General features: G+C 37.4%; 1 non-coding gene across 1 annotated transcript; it reads left to right on the forward strand.

The window, feature by feature from the left end:
• The first annotated feature begins 6,339 nt into the window (after nt 1-6,339).
• Nucleotides 6,340-6,414, forward strand: TRNAS-GGA (transfer RNA serine (anticodon GGA)). The gene has a single exon. It is a non-coding gene; the product is annotated as a tRNA-Ser (tRNA).
• The last annotated feature ends 672 nt before the right edge of the window (nt 6,415-7,086 follow it).

The raw sequence follows: 7,086 nt of genomic DNA on the forward strand, positions 1-7,086 counted from the left end.
GAACTGGAAAGCAATGGAAAGATGGTTGCCAGAGGCTGGGTGAGGGAAGGTGAATGGGGAGTTATTATTTACGGGGTAAAGAGTTTCAGCTTTACAAAATGGAAAGAGTTACAGAGATGGGTGATGGTGATGGTTCATCAATATTATGAATGTACTTAATACTGTTTGTATACCTAAGATGGTTAAGATGGTACATTTTATGCTAAATGTATTTTAGCACAATAAAAAAATGGAAAAAATTAAAAGGAGGGTGAGGGTCGGGGAGAGGGAAGTGTAAATGACCCATTGGGAAACAAGGAAAATATAAATGTCATCGGAAGAAGACAACATAAAAAGAAGGAAGGAAGGAAGGAAGAAAGGAAGGAACGCAGCGAGGGAAAGAGAGGAAGAGAGGGAGGAATGGACCTACATACACACACACACTTTGAACTCTGACCTAAAGTACCAGGTACTGCTCACTCAGGTACAGCTGTAGAGAGAACGCACCAGGAGACCAACCATTGTCATATTTTGACACCAAAGATCAAAATTCTGGCCTAGTCTAAAATGGACAAAATTGGACTTAATCAGAAGTAATCAGCTGTAAAAAACAGATTTGAAAGGTCTAGACTATGTTCCACTGTCATTCCCAGTTAGGATATCAAATTGAATTTGGAAGAGTTTAGTATGACTTGTATCTCTTAAAATTCTCAGGATACACACAGAATGTGAATGCTCCTTGGAGTAGCTGACTTGATGGATGTTATGGAGAAGTACTTCTGCCATTCATAGGAAAAAAACACATATTTAACAGAAGCACTTAAAATCAACATTTTCCACTGCTTCAAATGGTAAGTGAAGTAAAAATTCTAATTTCAAACTCACTCTAAGCTGCAATAAAAAATGTATGCTCTTATAAACTTCCGTTAGCCACATAGCAAAGGAATGTGTTACTAACATCTGTGAATGCTATGTCCCCAAAGCATTTGTCACTTCAGCTAACGTAACAGCACATTCTCTTTGGAGGAAATCAATCACTCTGTCAATAGTCCCGGTCAAGCAGGTGAAAATATTTCTCACAGGGGATTCGCTTAGTGCAATGTCTAGCAACTCTTTAAAATCTGTAGGCACATGAAATCTGAGGATTGGATGGAAAAAAAGAAGAAATGTATTACATTTTTACCTCAAAAGTCTCAGTGATACTGCTTCACATTTTCCTATATTTCAGCTCCTATAGGAAAAAATTTTCCTGTATTTCAGCTCCTACAGGAAATTATTACATGACATTACTGTCATTTCCTATAACCAAGGTATTTGTTTACCTGGATGGACTGACTGCAGAGAGATTTCAGATCTTACAAGCTCAGATATACCAATCTTTTCATAATATTGACTTTGAGTTGGGCCGGGGAGGATGGCTTGAGGAAAAAGAAAACCAGTTGCAAAGAAGGAATTCTGCTATAAATAGAATTTTCTATTTTCCTGGCAGCCACAGGGATATAACAATGTAAAAAAAAAACAAAAAAAAACTATGAGCTGGAAAGGATTTCTCCTATGACCTAAGAAAGTAAACTAGGTAATATACCATGTCAATCACTCTCTAGTTTGCCACCAGCTGCTGGCCGCATCATAGACTTAGTAACAGAGGTTTTTAAATGGTAATAGATTTTAAAAGTCTCTTTTAAAATGGGCAGTGAGAACTGCAGCTATGGTGCATGCTACATTTTTTTAAAATTGTGGCAAAGAAAATGAAATTGATCTTGCTATTTAACGATTAGGTTTTTTCCCTCTGTGTGATTTCAATTCAAGATTAACATGAGTACCTTTCATTTGTATCACATCCCAAATTCTCTACTGAGTAGAAAATAAGAACTGAATAATATGGGAAAGACATTTCTTTTTTCTCAATGAGAAATTAATGCCAGTCTTTTCCAATCTTTTTAGATTAGTCAACATTCATTTCACAGCAACTAGTTATCGAACCTACTATATTCCAGGTACTTCAATCATCCAAAGAACATAAGCACTACAGTTTACAATTTTAAGGTACTATTAAACACATGGTCTCCAAGGAGGCAGTTATTTTTACTGTTTTAGGTTTTCAATTTAAACTTTTTAGGACAACTCAGCCATTTTAAAATAGTTTAACAACTGTACTGCTGTCAGAGATTCTAGCTATCTAGAAATTTTCTAGCTAATTTTAAACTAGACAAATATGGAACAATGATGTATCGTTGGTTTACTTGTGATTACATATTGAATTAGCAACATAAGAGAGAACGAACATTTTCAGCAATTTGGGGGGAATAAAAAGTCACAGTATTTCAGTATTTCCATTTCTTCTCTCCATTAATTTATTCCATCACTACAAATTTCTATTTTATTCAATAGGCTATAATTTGATAAGGATTATTATTTTGGTGTTCATTGTGTTCCAAGATCAGCCAGCAAGTGCCACTTGAAGGTGACCTCTGTATCCTTTAGTTACAACCCCTCACTCTATGAGCAATTCCTTACTTTCTGGCACAGGATGATGTGTCCAGCATATCTTGGTATGTTCTTTCTCTACAGTAGCCCTAGAATCAGCCATTTCTTCAAGAAGCCCCAGCACAAACACCTACCTTCCCAGGTCCTGTCTCACAACTCCCAGGCTGAATTATTCAGGAAGGAAAGAAGGACAGCAATAAGAAAGCCAAAGGACTACTTTCTTTAGAATGGGTGACTTGCACTGATTCCCTCTGTAGCTGGATAGGTCTGTTTCCCCAGTAGCCTCATCTGCCTTGAATAGCAAGGCTGACTACATGCTCTGTTTGAGAAATAGAGGAGTCCGGTTAATAGGCAAACTTCCCCCAGCACATAATTACAACAGTAAAGAAACACTTTTTCTGGGAGTAGAACATTCTGGGTTCATTGTATTCCCTGGAAAGTTGCCTCTTCCTTTTTCTTTCTTTCTAAATACATTGTTTATTTGAGGGCAGCTTTAGATGTATAGAGAAGTTGTGAAGACAGTGGAGTTCTCATGTGTCTTCCACGCAGTTTCCCTTATTAATACCCTATATTACTAAGGGACACTTGTCAAAATTAGCAAACCAACATGAATATTGTTAACTAAAGTCTGTACTTTATTTGGATATTCTCAGTTTTCCTGCTATCCCTTTTCTGTTCCAGGATCCCATCCAAGACATCATATTACATTTAAGTAGTTATGTCTCCTTAGGCTATTCTTGGTTGTGACAACTTCTCAAACTTTTCTTGTCTTTGATGACTGTATTAGTTTCCTGCGACTGTTATAACAAATTAACACAAACTTAACATCTTAAAATGGACTTCCCTGGTGGCTCAGACGGTAAAGCGTCTGTTTACAATGCGGGAGACCTGGGTTCGATCCTGGGTTGGGAAGATCCCCTGGAGAAGGAAATGGCAATCCACTCCAGTACTATTGCCTGGAAAATCCCATGGACAGAGGAGCCTGGTAGGCCACAGTCCATGGGCTCGCAAAGAGTCGAACACGACTGAGCGACTTCACTTCAACTTCACTTAATATCTTAAAAAAAGAGAAATTTGTTCTCTCATAGTTTTACAGGCCATAAGCCCTAAATGGCAACCCACTCCAGTATTCTTCCCTGGAGAATCCCATGGACAGAAATGCCTGGTGAGGTAGAGTCCATGGGCTTGTAAAAGAGTCGGATACAACTGAGCAACTAAACAAATCCTGAAATCAAGGTCTCAGCAGGGCCAAACTCTCTGAAGGCCTTCAGGAAAAATCATTCCATGCCTCTTCTACCTGCTTGTGGCTTAAAGCCATCCCTCAGTTTGTGGATGACTCACTTAAAATCTCTGCCTCTTTATTCTCTGGTCTATGTGTGTCTTTTCCTCTGTGTCTTATTAGGACATGTCATTTGATTTATAATCCACCCAGAAAATCAGGGATGATCTCAGCTCAAATTCCTTACTTAAATACATCTGCAAAGACTCTTTCACCAAATAAAATCACATTCACGGGTTATGGAGCTTAGGACACAGACACATCTTTTGAGGAGCACCACCATTCAACCTCCTACAATGAACTCTACAGTTTTGAGAATAACTTGTCAGATATTCTGTGTGACTTGATTTCTCACGGTTAGACTGAGATAAAGTATTTGAGAGAGAGAAACCAAAGTGTCACTTGTATGATACCCTATCAGGGGTACATACTATCAACATGATTTATCATTGTTGATGTTAACCATGATCACCTGGAGTTACATTTTGTCAGGTTTTGGCACTATAATGTCACCCTTTCCATGCTGTGCTCTTTGGAGAGGTAACTATGAGCAGCTCAACTTAAGCAGTGGGGAGTTACATCCCACTTCACTGAGGGTGGGAAGGCTAAACAAATCATTTCTTCTATGGGGGATTGTCTAGTTTTCTTCAAGATCAACATTAACCATGTGCTTATATTACTATGGAAGCATTGATATTTACTTTCCACTTGGGGTGTTAACCTAATACTACTTTCTTTTGTTGCTCAAACGGTTACAGCTTTGGTCATTGGAAGATCTTTCAGCTGGCTCTTTTGTCCCTTTGGTATACACCTGCTATTATGTTTTTGTTTTGGGGCGTTTTTTTTTTTGCCACTGCAACATGCTCTAGACTCATCCTGTATATTTCCTACCCCAATGGGAGAATCAGCCACGTCTCCAAAAAGTCCTGATTCCTCGTAATGGAGAATGGTATTAGAAACCAAAATCTGCGCACTAGGTGTGGTCACTGCTACTGGGGTTTCATTGCTTCTAGGCCCTGTCAGCTGACAGAGCAATCAGATACAGATCTACACCTATCTATATGTGGAGACATATACAAATACCTACAGGCATACCTCAGAGACATTGTAGGTTCAGTTCCAGATCACTACAGGAAAGCAAATACTGCAATAAAGTCACAAATTTTTTTTTCATTTTCCATGCACTTAAAAGTTATGCTTACACTACCCTGTAGTCTATTAAGTGCACAAAAGTATCATATCTAAAAAATTATGTACATACCTTAATTTTAAAAAATACTTTTACTGCTAAAAAATGCTAACCATCATCTAGGCCCTCAGAGAATCATCATCTTTTTTCTGGTGTAAGGTTTGAAATACATCAAGAGTTACCATAAAGTATTAATAACACAGAGACCCAAAATGAGCAAACACTGTTGGAAAAGTGGTACCTACAGACTTGCTTTATGCAAGGTTGCCACAAACCTTCAATTCGTAAAAAATGCAATATCTGTGAACTGCAATAAAACAAGGTATGCCTGTATAACCATTTCTATATGTAACCATCTGTATCTATGTTAAGTTAAACATGAACTTGTATTGTCTCCAGCTCTAATCCATTACCACACAGATGGTTCTAGCCTCTTCTCCTTGCTTACCTGTACACTATGACAGTGAGAAACCTGACGTCCAACTCATATATATCAGTTTCAGAATTCTTACTCCATATCCCACCTTCTGTGTAACAGAACTTTATCAACTAAAGTACAGTGCTTATGTATATAGTTCTTTTTGTGTTTTAGTCCTAAAGGTTCCACTTATTTCCAAGGTTACATAGGGTAGCACTTTTTTCTTCCACTCCCTTCAGTAATATTGTTTCATTTATTTGCAATTTTGTCACATTTTGTATTTAATCATGGAATCCTTGAGGTTTTAAGTGAGTTTTAAAATTTTTGTATATGTTAAGGTCCACTCTTTCTGTTGTAAAGTTCTATAGATTTTGGCAAATGCTTAATATCTTATATTCACCCTTAGACTATCATACAAAATAGTTGTGGTGCCCTAAAAAAGCCCCTGTGCTTCATTTTTCCACAACTGCCTGCTCCCCCAGGCTTCTGCAACTACTGATGTTTTCACTCACTCTTTTTTGTTTTTAACTTTTTCCCAGAATGCTATATAACTGAACTCACATGGTATAAGTGGCATTTTCAGCTTTTATAACTGAGCAATATGCATTTAAGATTTATCTATGCCTTTTCATGGCCTTATATCTTTATTCTTTCTATCACTGAATAACATTCCATTGTATGGGTGTTTATCCATTCACCTCCTGAAGGACATCTTGGTTGCTTCCCATTTGGGGAGATTATGAATAAAGCTGCTGTAAATGTTTGTGTGCAGGTTTGGTGGATATAAGTTTTCAAATTAGTTGGGTAAATATCTGGGAGCGTGCTTGCTAATTTGGACGGTAAGACACTCTTAGTTTTGTAAGAAACTGTCAAACTGTTTTCCAAAGTAGCTATATCATTTTGCATTCCCACTAGCAATGAATGAAGTTCTTAATGCTCCACATCCTTGCCATAATCTGGTTTTGCCAGTGTTTTGGATTTTAACCATTCTAACTGGTGGCTCAGAGGTTAAAGCGTCTGCCTGGAATGCAGGAGACCCAGGTTCGATCCCTGGGTTGGGAAGATCCCCTGGAGAAGGAAATGGCAACCCACTCCAGTACTCTTGCCTGGAGAATCCCATGGAGGGAGGAGCCTGGTAGGCTACAGTCCATGGGGTCGCAAAGAGTCGGACATGACTGAGTGACTTCACTTCACTTCACTTCACTTCTAACAGATATATAATGTAATAATATGTAATGATATGATATGATATATAATGAAATCTCAGTATTGTTGCAACTTGCAGTTCCCTAATGACATGATGTGGGACATCTTATTATATGCTTATTTGCCACCTGTATATCTTCTTTGATGAAATATCTCTTCAAAATGTTTGCTCATTTTTAAATAAAGTTGATTATTTTCTTACTGTTGAGTTTTAAGATTTCTTTTTATATTTTGGATACAAATTCTTTATCGGATGTGTTTTGCAAATACTTTCTCCCCATCACTGGCTTATCTTTTCATTCTCTTCATTCATGTCTTTCATTGAACAGTTTTCTATTTTAAATATGCCCCTTTATCTACTTTCTTCTTGCATGAATTGTATTACTAATGTGTTTTAAAACACACTGCCAAACCCAAGGTCACACAGATTTTCTCGTATATTTTCTTTAATAACTGTTATAGTTTTTCATTTTGCATTTAGGTCTATGATCTATTCTGAGTTAATTATTGTATGAATTGTAAGGTCTG

The sequence above is a fragment of the Capricornis sumatraensis genome, chromosome 19 (genome assembly GCF_032405125.1).
Source record: "Capricornis sumatraensis isolate serow.1 chromosome 19, serow.2, whole genome shotgun sequence".
In the NCBI taxonomy this organism is placed as follows: Eukaryota; Metazoa; Chordata; class Mammalia; order Artiodactyla; family Bovidae; genus Capricornis; species Capricornis sumatraensis.